The sequence below is a fragment of the Pituophis catenifer genome, unplaced genomic scaffold (assembly GCF_029215685.1).
Source record: "Pituophis catenifer annectens isolate HBS135680 unplaced genomic scaffold, rPitCat1.0.hap2 SCAF_4, whole genome shotgun sequence".
NCBI lineage: Eukaryota > Metazoa > Chordata > Lepidosauria > Squamata > Colubridae > Pituophis > Pituophis catenifer.
In genome coordinates, this window is record NW_027256884.1 from 54,792,430 (window position 1) to 54,811,823 (window position 19,394).

At 41.9% G+C, this 19,394-nt stretch overlaps 1 protein-coding gene across 1 annotated transcript in view; it reads right to left on the reverse strand.

Annotated features, from left to right (window-relative positions):
- The window catches only part of CNKSR2 (connector enhancer of kinase suppressor of Ras 2), a 418,082-nt gene that overhangs the window by 387,234 nt on the left and 11,454 nt on the right, over positions 1–19,394 (reverse strand). The gene's annotated exons all lie outside the window — the stretch shown is intronic.

The window sequence follows — 19,394 nt, forward strand, 5'->3', positions numbered from 1 at the left end:
AGCTTGAAGGTATTTTTACCTGCATACATCATTGCCATATATATTCAGCGCAAGTCATAGAAAAATACTAAGAAGTAGTGAACAAAGAAATGAAAGAACAGAAATCTACTGAGTACCAACTCTCCATACATTTCTGTCTTTGAAAAGCATCTTTCTATTATGCCCATATGGTTTTCATAATTCCCTTCTATTCTTTTAACCTCACATTTCTCTTTTCGACAATTTTATCAATTCCATACAAACATGTCTTTCCCTTCCTCTTAAACCATTCACTCCTGCTCTTCAAATTATTTTGCAATTTGATCTTCATTCATTTCTTTATATGCCCAAAACAATATACTTACATAATCCAGTCCATTAAATATGCTTAGTCAGAAAATGTAACTATTGGCATAATTCCTCTTCCTCCTTCAAAAAGATCTTTTTGAACCAATAATATATTACAGATGAGACATGAAACAGAATGCTGCAGTCTTTCATTTCACAATGTATTTATTTAATATTTTCTAAAAAATAGTTTCAAGACATTTGTCAACTCTCGAAACTACTCTAGCCAAAGCCATATTTTTCTTGCTTATGGGGAGGAGGGGGACTTATGGAATGTAGAGTACATTTCTCTAATGTGCCAGACATAACAATAAGGTGCCTGAAAAGCAAAGCCAAATCAGCATGCCTAGCAATGGCAGGAGGGAGTGCTGAGAAGTTCATCACCTGCTTGGTTGGCAAACGTGACCTGTGACACAAGGGGGGTAGACAGAATCTATTCTTTTAATTATACCAAAAACACGGGACTTATTCAGTGTTGGCTTCACCTTTAACCGTGCTGATATGATGTACCCAATAAACAGGATTTTTGAGGAAGCCAAGGCCTTGGAGTCTTGAATCAGTTGGGAACAATACTCGGAACCATGACAACACCCATAAAACTCATCAAATCTCCAGGATTCCTGAACCCCAGCCCTCAACCCTGGTCAATTCATGGGGAAGGGAAATCCTCAGGAAGAGATGGCCAAGAAGGGGAAAGAGGCTACTGGCAAACCAGTGGAGGAGCCAGTGATGGTGCAAGTGGGAGCCCAAGCGAATGAGGCCACCCCACTGGATGAGAGTGTGGATAGGAAATCCCAACCTGACAGAGATGTGGGAGGAATCAGTGATCAGAGAAAATCCCTTACTCATAGCAGATGAACTCTGGTGGAGGAGAACCCCTGGACAGTAGACGTTGAGCTCCCCATGGTAGTGCCCATGTACAGAGGAGAGTGGTAGACTGGGATGAGCCAAGGGAGTGGAAATATTTGACAGTGCTTTGGAGCTTTTCGGTAGAGCAGCTGAGAGTGGTTCGACAGCACGAGCATCCGGGGTATGGAACCTCTGTACCAGCTGGAGGTAACGGAGGAGATTCTCCACCAAGCTATCCAGCTGCTTCTGGGATGAGGGAGCCCCAGTCCTCCTGTCAGATTCCGTCTCATCAGCCCAAAGTTCCTACTGATGATGGGGGGGGAGCCTGGAGCGAGCTGCTCCAGTGTAGCAGAGAGCTGTGGGGACAAGCCCCAGAAGAAGCTCCCCGTCCTCAATAGCAACAGCAATGAGGGTGAGTCCCAGTTCTAGCCAGAGGCCCCAGAAGCCACCAGGAGCAATCAGTCCATCCCAGCAGCCACTGCAGCCTCTTCCCCACAACCCCGGGTAGCACCTGGGATATTGGCCACACCCCACCACACTACATGAAGCCTCCCTCCCAACCATCACATTTGATAGGAATCACCCGAGGGGGAGTGAACTCCAGCCGAAGTAGACCAGTCACCTGCCTTGTATGACAGCGAGGATGAGGGAGAAAGAGACCCGATGGTGAGTAGAGCCATCCGCCCTTTCGTGATCCCCATGAGAATCATGGCACACAACTCGGGAGCTCAAGGGGACTTTGACGCCCTAATAGATTCAGGCTGCACCTGATGCTTAATAAGCCTGCCCACAGTGCCGAGGCTGGGAATCCGGGTGAGGAGGCTATCCTATCCTCCATGTGGTTTGAACAAGTCAATGATTCACTAAAAGGAGGGGCCCGTGACCATTTGACCAAGCCCATGAAGCTGGAGATGGGTCAGCACTGGGAGATGATCCAGTTCGTGATTGTCCTGAAGATGACAGAAGCTGTGAACGTTCCTGGCTGGACAAGTGGGGCCCGACATTATAGTGGGAAGGGGGAAACAGGAAGTTGAGTTTGGGAAGAGGCCCCTTCCCTCCCCCATACAACTGAGTCATGCAAGCCGCTCTGTAGAGGATGGGAGCTGAAGGCCCAGAAGACTCAAAGGCTGGGTCAGATTGGCTGCCAGAGACCTAAACTATCTCCAGAGAATACCATCACCTGGCGGAGGTATTCATGGAGGTGGAATGCAACATGCTATCCCCTTACAGGCCCATGGACTGCGCAATTGAGATCCTTCCAGGGGCAAAACTACCCAAGCCTCCATGACCCCCAAGGAGATGAAGGAGCTGAGGGAGTACATCGACCCCATGTACTCCATGACCCCCAAGGAGATGAAGGAGCTGAGGGAGTACATCAACAAGAACCTAGCCAGGGGCTTCATCCAGACAGCTAAACCTGAGTAGCAGCCCCAGTCCTATTCAAGGAAAAGAAGGATGGGGAAATTGGATTATGTGTAGACATTAGGGGGATCAATGGAGTGTGCGTGGAGAACATGTACCTACTCCCCCTCATGAAGGACATTCTGGCCCACCTAGCCAAGGGGAAGATTATTTACCAAGTTAGATTTGAGAGAAGCATATTATCACGTCAGAATCAGAGAGGGAGATGATTGGAAGATGGCATTTAATTGCCTTCTGGGAAGCTTCCAGTTCAAAGTGATGCTGTTTGGACTACAGGGGCCCCTGGCGGTGTTTATACAGCTGATCAATGAGGTGCTGTATGAACACATGTATAAAAGGGTCCTAGTTTACCTGAAGGACATTCTCATCTTCACCGAAACGATGGAAGAGCATGTCAAACTAGTTTGCCAAATCCTTAAGAAGCTTCTGCAGTGAACCTATATGTTGATCTGTCCAAATGCGAATTCCACCAGACCTGGCTGCACTATCAGGGTTATCTAGTATTGAGTGAAGGGGTGGAAATGGATCCAGGGAAGGTGAAAGCCATTTTAGAATGGCAAGCCCCTTGAACCTGTAAACAACTACAGAGTTTTTTGGGGTTTGCTAAATTTTACAGGCAATTCATCCCATCCTTTGCAAGAATAGCCTTACCAACCACAGAGCTGCTGAAAACAGGGAAAATCGGGGCCAGGCCACCACTCCAATGAAAGATGGAATGCTGACAGGCATTTGAAACTCTGAAAAGGTTATTTGTAAAGGAAACAGTTCTGAAGCACCCCAATCCTGAGAAACCCTTTGTCATCCAACCTGACACCAGTAATATTGCCATAGGGGCCATCCTCCTCCAGAGAAATGAGGAGGGGAACCTGCAACCATGCACCTATACCTCCCAAAAATTCACTGACATGGAGAGATGCTGGGCTGTATGGGAAAAGGAGGCTTTTGCGATCTGGTGGGCACATTGACCTACTGCCATCTCCTGAAGGGGAGTAACATACTATTCAAAGTGTGCAGTGACCATAAAAATTTGGAGGCATTTAGAATTCCTCACAAACTCTCACCGAAGCAGGTTTGGTGGGCAAAGTACTTCAACTGATTTAACTTCACCTTGAAATACCTCCTGGGAGGGAAAAAACTTCCTGGCTGATGTCCTCTCAAGAATGCCACAGTACAAGAGCACTTGCGAGGAAGGGGTTAATGCAATTATTCCCCTATCCCAGAAACCAGCCTAGGTGACCACATGATAATGAGCCATGTAACAACTGATCACATCAGGGAGGATCTGACCCAGAAACTCAAAATCGAGTTGCAAAATGACCCCTGATTCAATGAACACCCGCAGCTCTTGACCATTGGGGATGAACTGGCCTGGAAGGGGACTAAGCTGTATGTCCCTAACAGCCTGCAGATGCAGGTCCTACAAAGGAGCCACAATGCCAGGCAGGCAGGGCACTTTGGGTTCTTGAAAACCCTGCACCTGGTTAGGAGAAAGTTCTGGTGGCCAAGGATAAAAAAGGACATTGAGAGCTATGTAAAGAGTTGTGCAACCTGTGCAACAATGAAGAAAAGACTGGAAAAGCCAGTAGGTTGCTGCAGCAAGTAGCCGAGCCCACCCAAACCTGGGAAGATTGTGATGGACTTCATAGTTGAGTGCCGCAAAGTGGAGGGAATATCATGATTTGTATAGTGATCAGCCTATTTTCCAAGCAGGCTCATTTCATCACCTGCCCGGGATTACTGTCTGCCCACAAACTGGTGAAGTTGTTCCTGAGGCATATCTTCTGAATGCATGGGGTTCCAAACAGAATTATTTTAGATCGGGGAGTCCAATTCATTGCTAAGTTTTGGAGGGAGTTCTTAAAGTCCATTGGTTCCTCCCAGGGGCTTAGTTTGGCTTTTCACCTGAGTAGCAATGGGACGGTGGAGAGGGCTAACACTGTGGTGGAGCAGTACCTAAGGTGTTGGGTCAACTACAAGCAGACTAATTGGGCAGAATTACTGCCTTTTGCTGAAGTGGCATACAATAACACAGTGCACAGCAGTGCTGGGCTTACCTCCTTCAAGATGGTCAATGGGATAGACTTTGTCCCCATGCCAGAATACCCCCAGGAGCCTCCCTCTCCTATTAGTCTAACGGAGTGGGTTGATTCGTTGCAAGGCAGGCACTGGCAAAAGCAACAAAAACCTACAAAAAGCAGGCTGATAAGAAACGGGCCTCGCAGACACGATTCCAGGTGGGGGAGAAAGTTTATCTCTCCACAAAATACTTAAGGCTAAAGTTGCCCTGCCTTAGATTTAATACGGGGGGAGGGAGACTTAGTGAATGTAGAATGCTTTCCTCCAATGTGCCAGACATAACAATGATAAGGTGCCTGAGAAGCAAGGCCAAATCAGCATGCCTAGCAACGGCAGGAGGGAGTGCTGAGAAGTTCATCACCTGCTTGGTTGACTAACATGACCTGTGACACAAGGGGGGTAAACAGAATCTATTCTTTAATTATACCAAAAACACGGGACTTATTCAGTGTTGGCTTCACCTTTGACCGTGCTGATATGATGTACCCAATAAACAGGATTTTTGAGGAAGTCAAGGCCTTGGAGTCTTGAATTGGTTGGAAGCATTACTCAGAACCATGACATTATTTTTAGAAAAATAAAAAATAATAATTATAAAATGCCACAAATTAAGATAAGCCATTCTAAACAAAGTAAAGCTAGTAATACATATGAACAATAATTCTAAAACTACTAAATTCATAAAAATACATTTCAAAAGCACATTCCCTCTCTGTTTTGTGTTCACAGACCAAAGAGAATAATCAACATAGAATCTTTTCTTGTGTAGTGACAGCAATTTGTTACAGAAAAATGATCACTGAGCAAAATGGTCAGTAAGCAAACATTTTGTGACACACATATACTGTACACAGATAGAGGGGGGAGAGAGAGAGAGGGAGGGAGGGAGAGAGAGACAGAAAGATGCTGCAAAGATCTCTGGTTGCTGCCATCTCACTTAGATAGATTAGATAGATAGATAGATAGATAGATAGATAGATAGATAGATAGATAGATAGACAGATAGATAGATAGATTACTGTCATTTTCTACTGTGGGCACACTGGCATGCATTAAAAATAAAATTCTGTTGCCTGCTCTCAAAAGTGTACTAATACATAACACACATATTTCCTCCAAGATAGCGGCAACGGAAGAAGCATAGTTACATCACAGGGAGTTAAAAGATGAGAAAAGTTGCTATTAAACTAAGATAAACTGTAGGAGGAGAGGAACTGTTGTGACTCCGACCTCCGAGCCCATCTTATTGGAGGGAGAAGGCTTCGAAAGTGAAGAAGAGGAGTTGGCCAGGCCTCCCTCTCCAGGACCCTCCTCTCTGGCAATGCCTCAGGTGTCTCCCGAAGGAGAAGAGATTGGCCAGGAGCCAGGTATCGCCGAGCAGTCACAGTCAGACAGTGACGGAGATAAATCTTGGCTGGATCCATGCTAGCGTCGGAGAGACAAGCGCACGCAGCAGTAAAGGAGGCATGCCAAAGATTAAGCTGAGTCACTGGACCACACCCCACAGGGGATAAAAGGGGGTGTGGTGGCCATTCAGGCTCTGTGACGGACAAAACTAAACAACTAGCGAATCGCATTGTATCTCTGAAACTACGTTATCTGCCTGCCTTAGATTTAATACGGACTGGACTTGACAATTCTGTGGCTTTGTGTATTTGTTTTAGTTCTCTGTGAGTAAAGTTCTTTGCAAGCAGCTACTGGGTTGCTGCCAATCCTGTTATCGAAGGAATTTATTGTCTGCAAGTTTTATTTAACTCCTGGCTGACTATTTGTGTGCGTGTGTGAGAAGGGGACAGAACAGGAACGATGACTCATAGAATAAATCACAGAGAAAGAAAAAACGTGGAGAAAGGAAAAGGAGAGGAAAGATTGGAGAAATAGGAGGAAAACACCACCATGGGCAATGGTCCACAGTGAACTGGCCTGCTGAGAGAAGCCCAGCTGCACCTGAGAGGCCTATCCAAGAGACCGGAGGCCCATTGAAGTGAGGTGAGCGGAAAGGCAAAACAAACTGGCAGAGAACAAGCCTGCAAGCCAGTGAGTGAGTGGGGCCAGCTGTGGAGCAGGGAGGAAAATCATCTGTGGAGCAGAGAAGCGAGCCAACTGAGAGCAAAGCAATGACCAGCAGAGAAGAAAAAGGTGAGCCGGTGAGAGAGAGGAGCAGGAAGGAGGAGGAGAACAGGCTGTAGAGAGAAGACAAGAGGCAAGCTTACTGTAGGCCATCCAGGTGGTCCTGTTTGCTGGGAGAAACAGTGCAAATGGGAGCCACATGGCTGAGGAGCAAAGAGCAGTGGAAGCGCAACTGAAAGGAGAGCCAGAAGCAAGGATCAGCACAGCAAACGCAGAGAGCAGTGAGGAAAGTGATGATAGAGCATCAGTGGAACCGGAGGCTGTCAGTGGTGGTGGAGCATTTCAGCACAGCAGATCAGTAAACAGGTGACTGAGAATGGCAACAGAGCAGTGTGGCAGACCAACAGACCAGGTGGGGGTGGGGGTGGGGGGACGATGCCATGAACTGACAAAAGCAGGGAGAGCTGAATACCTGGTAGTGGCAGGAGAAAAGCAAGTAGGAAGAGAGGATAAAAAGACAACATAGGACACAAGGCAAAAAAAATCAAAGGCTAGTAGACAATAGTAAGTACCGAACATATAAAGGCAGAGAAGAGATAAAGTAACCCCACAAGAAGGCAGGGAGGGAAAGGATCATAAGAAGGAAGGGCGGAAAGGGATAAATGTAGAACATTCCAGTACAGGCTAAGAACGAATCTCGCACTCAGCACTGAAAATGTTAAAATTAGACAATTTAAATGATCTAGAACTTTAATTTTTTTCCCCAAATCATTTTTTTATTTTAAAACAAAAAAAGAAAAATAACATACAAACATCATTCAATCAATCAAGTACAGACAGTACATCGGTCGGTTTGCATTCCTAGTGCCCTCTCTCTTCATAATATCACTACATATCCACAACTTATTCTTATGTAAAATATATCAGTTGTATCATCATTTAAAGTATTTCAGCATTTACTTATATATCACCATTTTTTATTATCTAGATAATAGAACTTTAAAAAAAAATCGATTTAAAAACAAACTTTATTCAATATAAAAAGATAAAAATTATACAAAAAGTTCTTAACTCTAAAAATACATTCAAAACTACTTATAAACAAACTAACAAACAGGATTACCTGTCTATAATATATAAATATGCAAATATATACAGTAACCTTTGCTTCTTTTATCTTAATGACGGTGTGTATTTGTTACCTTTGGTTTCCTACTATATTTGACATTACTTTTTTTTCCATTTATTAATCCAATCATACCATCTATCCCATACTTTGAAATACTGTGAGTCTTCCTTATCATTTAATTTTAAAGTTAATCTATTCATTTCTGCGCATATAAATATCTTTTGGATTATTTGCTGATCTGTTGGCAACTGTTCTGATTTCCAGGATTGAGCTAGGGTTATTCTGGCCGCCCTGATTATTTATTTATTTATTTATTTATTTATTCAAATTTCTATACCGCCCTTCTCCTTTCGGACTCAGGGCGGTGAACAGCCAAGATAAAAACATCTATACAAAACATCACAGTTTAAAAATAAAGTTAAAATAATTTATAATTTGGCCCATAATTTAAAACTTGTCAATTAAAATCAATATTAAAATTTTAAAAACTAACCCTAAAATCAAGACAGACCGGCTAACTGGAAAAAATGAGTTTTTAGGGCCCGACGAAAAATCCGAAGGTCGGAGATCACTCGTATCTCTGGGGGTAGATTGTTCCATAGGGTAGGTGCCACCACAGAGAAGGCTCTCCTCCTGGGGGTCGTCAGCCGGCATTGTCTGGCCGACGGCACCCTGAGGAGGCCCTCTCTGTGGGAGCGAACCGGCCGGTGGGAGGCTATTGGTGGCAGAAGGCGGTCCCGTAAGTACCCTGGCCCTAAGCCATGGAGCGCTTTAAAGGTGATCACCAACACCTTGAAGCGCACCCGGAAGTCCACCGGAAGCCAATGCAGCTCGCGCAGGAGAGGAGTCACATGGGAGCGCCCCGTCGCTCCCATAATCCCCCGCGCAGCCGCATTCTGCACCAGTTGGAGCCTCCGGGTGTACCCCAAGGGGAGCCCCATGTAGAGAGCGTTACAATAGTCCAGACGAGAAGTGACGAGTGCTTGAGTGACCGTGCGTAGGGAGTCCCGGTCCAGAAAGGGGCGCAACTGGCGTATCAGGCGAACCTGACAAAAAGCCCCCCTGGCCACGGCTGTCATATGCCCTTCTAAAGACAGCCGCGCATCCAGGAGGACACCCAAGTTGTGGGCCCTCTCCGTGGGGGCCAATGATTCGCCCCCAATAACCAGCGATGGCGTCAGCTGGCTATACCGGGACGCCGGCAGCCACAGCCACTCGGTCTTGGAAGGGTTGAGTCGAAGCCTGTTTCTCCCCATCCAGACCCGCACGGCCTATGTTATATGTAACATAATGTACTTTATTTCCTTTCTACTGCTTTTTTTGAGTATACCTAACAGGAAAATTTCAGATTTTAATTCAATATCTTCTTCCGTTATTTCTATTATCCAGGTTCTAATTTTTATCCAAAATTTCTTAATTTTGGGGCAAAGCCACCAGAGATGATAAAAGGTTCCCTGTATTTGTTTACATTTCCTGCATATCGGGTTGAAATTTACATACATCTTTGCCAATCTTGCCGGGGCTAGATACCATCTGTACCACATTTTATAATGGTTCTCTTTCTATGTTGTTGCTTTTGTGATTCTATAATTATTTTCCCATATCATTTCCCATTCTTCCAATTGTATGTTTCTTCCAATATTCCTAGCCCAAGCTATCATTTGACCTTTAACTATGTTTTCTGCCAAATTGAATTCTAGTAGGTATCTGTAAAACTTTGAGATTATTTTTCGCTCTTTGGTTTCTAATAATTTATCTAACTGGTTAGGTTTTATTTCAACTCCTCCTTCATCATTGTCTTTTTTGTATCTGGTTTGTATTAATAGGTAAGGCCACCAGTCCATTTCTATACCCTGGTCTCTGAGCTCCTGACGTGTTTTTAGTTTTCCATGTACATCCAAAACATCTTTATATCGTATTATTTTTTGGGTGGCTGATATATTAGGATGTATTGCTGCCTCTAATGTAGATATCCAGCCTGGGACTTTCATATAATGTTTATTTTTATCTTTTTTTACGTCCAAAACACCATTCCAATCCCCCAATAGGATACAAGTTTTATATCTCCATTGTGTCAACTTTGAGTGTTGTAAGTTATAAAATTTTTCTTGTTGTTGGTTCGGGGCATATACTCCAATTACAAGTGTTTTTTCTCCTTTTATTAAAAGTTCAATCGCTAAAAATCTTCCTTGATTATCCGCTTCAACTAATTTTGCAATTAAGTCTCTTTTCACATATATAACTATACCATTTTTCTTCTCTGATGCTTCTGCAACATAACGTGTACCTAATATTGCATTTGTCAAATATTTTTGATCTTGTATCCTAATATGAGTCTCTTGTAAACAAATTACTTCATTCTTAAATTGTTTAAGATAGTGAAATATTTTCCTTCTCTTCTGTGGAGAATTCAAACCATTGACATTCCAGGTCAAAAATCTAGTTCCCATCTCTGGGCCTCTGAAGCGTCTGGAGCAATTTCTGATGATTTTGCCTCATTTGACCTTTAGGTCTTGTTCCTCCCACAGCTTCTGATTTGGTAGTTTCTTGGGTTGCTATCTGCAGTTGTTGTTGTTGTTGTTGTTGTTGCTGTTGCTGTCTTAATTCTTTCTTACGCTTAGTTGTTGCTGCTCTGGTCTGTCTTTAATCCTTTGGTTCTTCAAATATATCAATTAACTCCACATCTTGAACAGCCATCTGAATTTGTAGTGGTTCTTCTTGACCAGTCAAAACTCCCCCCTGAACTACTATCAGTAGCTCTTCTCTCTCTCCTTCCATTACTTCCTTCTTTCTTTTTCCTTCTGGTGATTTGGGTGTCCCAGCCTTTAATACATTAATGTAAAAATATCTTGCTTTCCATATTGTATTAAGTCGATATCTCTCTCCAGAATATGTCACCACTAAACCGGCTGGCACCTCCCATCTGTACTGTAATTGGCGTTTTTTCAACTCATCCCCCAGAAAAGCATACTCTCTTCTAGCTCTCAACATCTTGGGGGGGATTTCTTTCATTGTCATCACCTCCTGGCCTTCAACCTGAAGCTTGTTTTTAAAAGTAGCCTGTAAAATTTCATTGCGTACTCTCCTTGTAGTAAAATATATTACAGTGTCTCTTGGTAAGTGTTTCTATCTGGCCACCCAACACGATATGCCTTATCAATCTGCCAGCCCAGCTCCGTTTTCGTCTCCCCCAGCAACTGTGCCAATGCCTCTGACATCATTTCTTTCAAATTCTCTTGTTTATTCTCCTTCACCCCTCTGAATCGTAAAGCAAATTCCATTTCTCTATACTGTAACATCGTTACATCAACTTCAGCTCTCTCAAGTCTGCTGTGAGTCTCTTCCAATTTATTGTCCAAAATTTCCGTAGATTGCTTAATTTCTTCAACTTTATCATCCACCATTTCAATATCACCTGCCAAACATTTAAATGCCAATAATATATCTTCTCTGATTTGCCGATTCCGAATTAAAATCTCATCTGAAACAGCCTGTATTTTTTCATTAGTTTCATTAATTTTTTCATTAATCACAGTAGCAATTTTATTTTGTGTGGCTTGTAGGGCTTCTTGTATCATCTCAAACGTTAAAGTCTGTGGGTCTGTTGGAGGGGCAGAGGTTTGCAATATAGGAGTATGAGCTGGGGAGCTTCCAGCGCTCCCAGTTCCTTTAATAGGTACAGTCTTTACAGATTTTGAGGCCATTTTCAGTTTAAATTAATCGTTATATTTTAATCAGAAGCCAAAAAGAAAAGTTCATCAAAGTCAAAGAATTTTCCCAATCATAAATTAACGTTTAAAATCCTCCTTCTCTCAACACAACAGTTCTTTCCAGGCAAGAGGCTACTAGTGAAATGAAACTTTCTGTAACTTTTACTTTCTCCACCCTTCCCTTTCAAGCTTCAATCGCCATTTTGTTGCAAATTGCTAACTTGTTACTTCCGAAGGAGGCTATAAACAGTGGAGTTAAGCGTAAATACTTGCAGTCTGACTTCTCCTGGCTTGTTCTGCCTGCAGCAATTAAATATGTTAAGAATCCCCTCACTTGTTATCGGCAGAGATGGTCGCAGCTTCTAGCTCTGCTAAATAGTGGAGTCTTCCCAGGTCCGGAGCAGATTGACAGACTTCTAGGGAGCCCTTGCCCTTCGCGCCCCCAGATTTCTCCTAGGGTGCTTGGGGTGCTCTACCTCCGCCTGTCGGCTCTTCTCTCTCCCCTTTGCCTGGGGAGAGGGTTTCCAAATCCCAGACAGCTGTTTTTCGGCTGTTCTGGGGCTTTTACGGTACCAGGGATTGGGCGCCCACGGAGGAGCGTCAGCGAAGTCAGCGGAGCCAACCGGAAGATAAGAAGGGACCTAAACAAAATGTTTTAACAAGAGCAAAATTGCCCAAACCATTCTGGGAGATGATGGACGACTGGGAGTTGAGGGATATTTGGCATGAAAGAAACCCAGAAGAAAAAGATTTTACTTTTTTCTCGGATAGCCACCAATCTTTTTCAAGGATTGATTTTATATTAATTACTAATGATTTATTATCTAGGGTGAAGAACACGAAGATTTGTTCAAGAACATTGACAGACGGCTTCTGGTTGGCACCGTCGTCGTCGCTAGACGGTCTCTTCAAGAACGCCAGCCCCGCCGCTCGTAAAGAGCCACTTCTACAGCTGAGAGGCAGTTTGAAAAACTCCACGATCTTGAAGAATCGGGAGGAGAGCCGGCAAGACAAGGTAGAGCCCCCTACAAAGTCCCCAGACTGTCTTTTTTGCTTCTGGGGAGGAAGCAGGGTGAGGCTCCCTTTCCAGCTCGCCATGGCTCCAGACTCCGGGGACAACTCTGCATTTAGCAGAGCCAGACGACGCGACCAACGTAACTAGCAAAAGCCAAGCGAATTACCAAAAAATAAACAGGGTGGAATCTGGACTTGAAATTCAAACTGCAAGTATTTTTATTAGCCCTGTGATGAGCTTAAGAACTGAGAAAGTAAAAGTTTGCTAAAATGGTGTCTGGGTCAGCGATAGGGAAAGCTGAAAGAGAAAGTGGATTTGCCTGAGTGTTTAATACGCTACAAAGTAACTAAAAGTAACAGCGCTGGCTAGAAGAAAAGGGAAAAGTTCTTTTTAAAGTGATTTTGATCTGTTCCTTCTCCCTTGAGATTTGACTAAAGCTGGGGAAATTTCTGAAAGGATTCTGTGGTGAAAAGGGAGGGAGGACTTCCTTCTTAGAAAGATTCAGTCTGCGTGGTAGAATGGCTTCAAAGCAGACAAAGCCAGCCAAAGCTGCAGGGGGGGGGTTCCCCCACTCACAAGCCACAAGAGCAGCCCTTAAGTTTGCAGACTCAAAGCCAAGCACAGGAGACTGGTTTTAAAGATTTGAAGGAATTTATTGCTGCAGCTCTGTTGAATCAAAATGAAGTTTTGGACCAGAAATTTGAAAAATCTCAACAGGAAATTAAGGAGGTGGTTCAAGAAAAGTATGACAAGATGAAGCGTGACATACTGACAGTTGTGACTGGCTTGTCAGAAGCAGTTGTTCAGATTGATAAAAAAGTGGAAGAAGTAGAATCTAAAATGAAGGAAGCTGATTATAAAATTTCCAATGTTGATAATAAAATGCAAAGGATTGAAAATGAAGTGACAATGATGCAATTTAGATTCATGGAGTTTGCTGTAAGACTGAGAGGAATAAAAGAGAACAATAGAGAGGATTTGAGAAGGGTTTGTGTTGATGCTCTGGCTGTGATGCTAAAGGTTGACCCTGAGGATATTTTGTTCAAGATTGACAAGGTCTATAGAGTGAATTCTTGGGTGGCAAGGCAAAGGCAAATGCCTAAAGATGTGGTTAGGTATAGTGGAGGGTGAGAAAGAGAAGCAATTTGAACAAGAGCTTGAAGAGCAGCGGAAACAGATGGAGGTGGAGGCAATGGAAACTCAAGAAGCAACAGGGGGATTTTTAGATGCACCGTTGCTGGATCTTCCTCTAGAGGCTATAGGTGGACCACCTAAAAATACAAGAGAAGTGGCAGTGGATCTCGATTTGATGTTGCACAATGCTAAAGACCAGCGTATAATTCGAGCAGCTTATAAACAAATTCTAGAGAAACAACAACAGCAGAGGTCTAAGCCACCACAAGATAAGCAGGGAGTCAATGGTAAAGCACAAAAATCCGAAGCTATGGGAGGAGCTAAAGCGAAGACTACTAGCCTGGAACAGAAACTTCAGCAAATGCTCTTAATGCTTCAGGAGACTACAAATGACAATTAAGTTTTTATCTTGGAATGTGAACGGACTGAACTCACCACAGAAAAGAAGGAAGATATTTCATTATTTGAGACAATTTAATAATGATGTTATTTGCTTACAAGAAACTCATATTAGAACACAAGATCAAAAATATTTGATAATTTCTAGATTAGGAGCACAGTTTATAGCCTCAAATTCGGAGAAAAAGAATAGTGTAGTGATTTATATAAATAAAAGACTGCCAGCAAAAATTTTAGAAGCAGGTGACTGTGGAAGATATATAGCAATTGAACTCTCTACAGACAATGGTCCAATTTTGGTGTTTGGAATTTATGCGCCTACTCAGCAACAAGAATTTTTTTATAAAATATTGTATTCTAAAATATTACAGTGGGGCTTCAGATCTATTTTACTTATGGGAGATTGGAATGGAGTAATAGAGCCCAAAAAAGATAAAAAGAGTTTGGCAAAGTCATGTGTTAAATTACCACAGATCTTTTTTGATATGAAAGAAGATTTGGAATTGAAAGATATATGGAGAATGCATAACCCAAAAGAATTGGACTTTACTTTTTTTTCAGATAGACATAGATCCTTCTCTAGGATTGATTTTATTCTACTTACGGCTGATTTATTTTTAAAAACAAAGAAAACAAAGATATTTCCGAGGACTTTAACTGACCATAGCCCGGTATGGATAGAAATAGAAATGGGAAAGAATGAGAGAAGATCATGGAGAGTAAATGAAAACTTGTTTAGATATGAAAAGAATGTAAATGAACTTAAAAAACAAATGAAGGAATTTTTTGAAATGAACTTGAATAAGGGTACCCCTATTGAAATTGTTTGGGATGCCAGTAAGGCGTATATGCGGGGGGTACTGATTTATATGAACTCTAAACATAAGTCAAATAAACAAAGAAAAAGATTAGAATTGGAAGGAGAGATAAAGAAAAAAGAACAGATGCTTATAAAAAATCCAACAGATGAAATATTACAAGGAATTATAAAACTTTTGAAAGACCAATTTCAAATGCTTACAGCGGAACAAGCAGCAACTAATTTACAATTTGCGAAACATAATACATTTTGCAATGCTAATAAGCCGGGCAGGTGGTTAGCTTACACACTGAGGAAATAACAGAGTACTCGGACTATTGGTAGTATTGAGTATGGAGGGAAGGAAGTTTTTCAACAAAGACTAATTAAAGAAGCCTTCTTGGATTATTATACTAAATTGTATGCCAAAGATGATATACAGAATCAACTTATAAATAAATATCTAGATGAAAGGAGAGTTATGAAAATTTCTAGTGATCAAAAGGAAAGAACGAGTTTACCAATAACAGTTGAGGAGATTATGGCTGATATTAAACAACTCAAAACAGCTAAAGCTCCAGGAACGGATGGCTTAACTGCAGTGTGTTATAAAACTTTACTAGTAGAAATGATTGAATATCTTAAAGACTTATTTTGTAGCATACAACAAGGGGGCAAAATACCCCCTTCATGGAAAGCAGCTTTTGTTTCTTTGATACCGAAAGAGGAAGCAGGTTCTACAAAACCGGAGAATTTTAGACCAATATCTCTCCTGAATACGGATTATAAAATTTTTGCAAAAGTATTAGCCAACAGATTAAATGCCAGTTATTCAAGAGGTGATTCATCATGATCAAGCAGGATTTATAGAAGGCAGATACATGAAGGACAATGTGAGGCAAATTATAGATTTATTGGAATATCTTGAGAAGAATAAACAGATCTCTGCAGTGCTGGTGTTTCTGGATGCGGAGAAGGCCTTTGATCGAGTGAACTGGAACTTTCTATTAAAGACTTTAAGAAAGATGGACTTTGGGGAGCAGTTTGTGCGGGCGGTTTCAGCAATTTATCAAGAGCAAACGGCACAAATTATCATTAATGGAAGCTTAACTACAAATTTCAGTATAGAAAAAGGCACAAGACAAGGTTGTCCGTTATCCCCGTTGTTGTTTATTCTAACTCTAGAAGTCTTGTTGAATACAATACGGGACTCTAGTACTTTGAATGGAATAGTTATAAGGCAAGAGGACTACAGAACAAGGGCATTTGCAGATGATTTGGTTGTTACCCTAACACGGCCGATGAAATCAATAATTCAGATGAAAGACATTATAGAAGAATATAGTATGGTATCAGGATTTAGACTGAATCAGAAAAAAACCAAGATGATAGTTAAAAACATGACAGTTGATCAAAAGAAAGAACTTGAAAGGAAGGCAGGCTTTGAAATAGTATCAAAGGTGAAATATCTAGGAGTTCAAGTTGCAGATTCAAATATAAAACTGTTCCAAGACAATTATGAGGTGTTGTGGCGAAATGTACAAAAGGATATGGACACTTGGAAAAAACTGCAGCTGTCTTTACTTGGAAGAATAGCAGCAGTTAAAATGAATGTTCTACCTAGATTTTTATTTTTGTTTCAAATGATTCCGGTGCTTAAAAGTGATAAACAGTTGATGGAATGGCAAAAAGGAGTGAATAAGTTTGTTTGGAATGAGAAAAAGCCAAGAGTGAAATTGAAAATTGTGCAAGATGTTCGTGAAAGGGGTGGTCTTAAACTTCCAAACCTGCGACTGTACTATGAAGCAGCAGCGTTGTCACTGCGTTATTTTATTTACCAGCTGAGCTCATCATTTCTGGACTATCAGACTTTCCGTACCTTGCCAAGAATTGTTATCAAAAGCTACTACGCATGTCCATCCACCCACATTCCTTCACACACTTCTTTCCTTTGTTCTCTTGCCAGAGGTCCGGCTGGACGGCAGGAGACCTCGCTTGCCAAAATGTAACAATTACTTTTCTTAGTTAGTGAGGTGTTTTATTTTCTTTATAACAAATAAATGAGTTTTATTAGAGAACTTTTCTTCGTGTTTCTTTTCAGAATATTGCAACTTGGAGGAGCCACGATCCATCCTCTAATTAAATCAGGGTGATTTGTCCCAGAGCCAAATATGGGATTAATCAATGCCCTGACATCTGGTAACAGAGGATGGTTAATTTTTGTAACAGCATCTTTCCATTCATAATTCAAAGAGTTAATAATGATGCTGATCATTTGAATATCTTCAATGTTATGGCCTCTTTCTCTCAATTCTGTTCTCAGACCTTTCAGTTTGGTCAAATGTCCTCCAATTTGTTCACCAGGTTTCAATCTCGAACCGTGGAGTTCAGACATGAGTAAACATGAAGATTCAATTGAGACAATTGAATTTGTAGCAATTTTCCAATTCAGCCCAAATTTGTCGGGCTGTTGTGTTTGGTGGAAAAGTGACCTGCAGTTCAGTTTCCATGGACATCAATAATGTTGTGTGAGCCCTTATCTCTAAATCTCTTATTGCATAAGTCCAAGGTTGTGCAGGAGGGTTAAAAACCATACAGTGAGTGCCTTCTCTAAGAAGCAATAGTGTAATCTCACTGACCCAGGCTTTGTAATTGTGTCCTGACATTTTTAGTTTTGACTCACCAGTTAGTGGAGAGACAGAAAATGCCTAGTAAGGAGCCTGCATTTGATATGCTGGCTGTGCTGGCAGAAATGCCTGTGGTATTTGCTGTGCTTGTTGTGGACCTAAAAATGGTCTTGGTTGTGCCATTGGAGGTGGGCCAGGAGCTGGCCCTATTTGCATTTGTGGCTGTGGCACATATGCAGGCATATGGTGAGAGGGGCCCTCCAAAGGATCGCGCTGATGGGAGCTGCGGCCTGAGGAGGCTGAGGAAGGGCCCTTGCGCTTATGCTTATCCACCATATCAATAGCGCAAAAAAAGGCAATTCAAAATGGCCACCGTGGTAGAAAAGCACTCCAATTAATGGCGAATGCACTCAGTGTTTAATTTGCGCCCCAAGCTCGATCTGGTGGAAAACGCCGCTCCTGAGACTCCAGAGGCACCCTGGGGGAGGCTCAACGATCGCTAGCTCAAGGCTATTATGCAAACGGCGAGCAAAGGCTCCAGCCAATGAAGCGAGCTGCTAGGCGACAGCCATTAAAATGCAGCGTGGGATTTCTGAAGTGATCGGAAGGCTGATAAAGGCCAAAATCCTTGCTGATGAAGGAACTGTCAGCCGACAGTTCCAAGCCGGCTCCCCGGCTAGCGTTGGAAGCAGAAAGCCTCAAATTAGAAAAAAACCAGCTAAGTTCAATGGAAAAAGCAGTCAAATTAGGAAGAAAAAACTCAGTTAGGACTGGCTAAACTGGAAGACACGTCTATCCAGCATAGACCGAGTCAAAACACTGGGGCAGGAGGGCGGAGTTATGCAAATTCACCAGACTCGGTCCATGCTGCATAGAGAGAGTCTTCCCCAGACTGACTGCCTTTCTTCCCTTCGGAGAACTTCAGGGACTACTAGATGCAATCTCCGAGAACTAGACACAACTGAACAGAAGAAAAATAATATATAGTAGCCAAGAAAAATCATAACTCTCAATATAACCAGGAAATGGGGACTTTAACTCACAGGGCCTCAAGCCTGGACATGTAACCAGGTCTTCAAGGTCTTACGAAAGGCCAACATGATTATGCCCATACTGATCTCTGGAAAGAGAATGTTGCAGAGGGCATACATATTTCTCTGCCATATGCCTCCAAGTACCCTTCAGCCAAAATTCCCTGGACTGTAGCATGCCCAACCTGCTCGACTAAATTGGACAGGTAGAAATGTGGGAGAAGATAATATTAAAATTTTGTGTAGAAAATATAATCACTTTTAAGAGGATGAAATGGACTATTATGCAATCAAAAGATACAGTAGGGAAATAATTCCAGAATTTAATTGTGAGAAAAAAAGAAACCTTTTAAAAATTTACTTAAAAGCCAAATTGTAGCAGAATCAAATTGGACATTTCTTGAATTCCAACAGAAATGCTTCAACCAAAATTAAAACAGAGATGATGACAGAAAAATGTGTAACAATAAAAAACATTGGTTCCCTCTACTGCTTTGAAATTAAGTTGGAAAGCAATATAAAAATAAAATCCAGTAAATTTCTTAAAAACTCAAACAATAAGATTGATTTAAAAAACTTGTTTTCCTGGAAAGAAAACTTTCAGGAAATTGGAAAACAAATTTCAATACAAAATTACTTAAGAACCTGCAAAGACAAATGGCAATTTAAAACTGGTTCTCTGCTTCCATTTTCCATCTGTTTAGTGATCAGTTAATGATCAAAAATTCACTCGTGTCTCAGTATATTTTACAATTTTGAGCTTCTTCAAAATCTCTCAAATATACAAATCCAGACATAATGGCAAA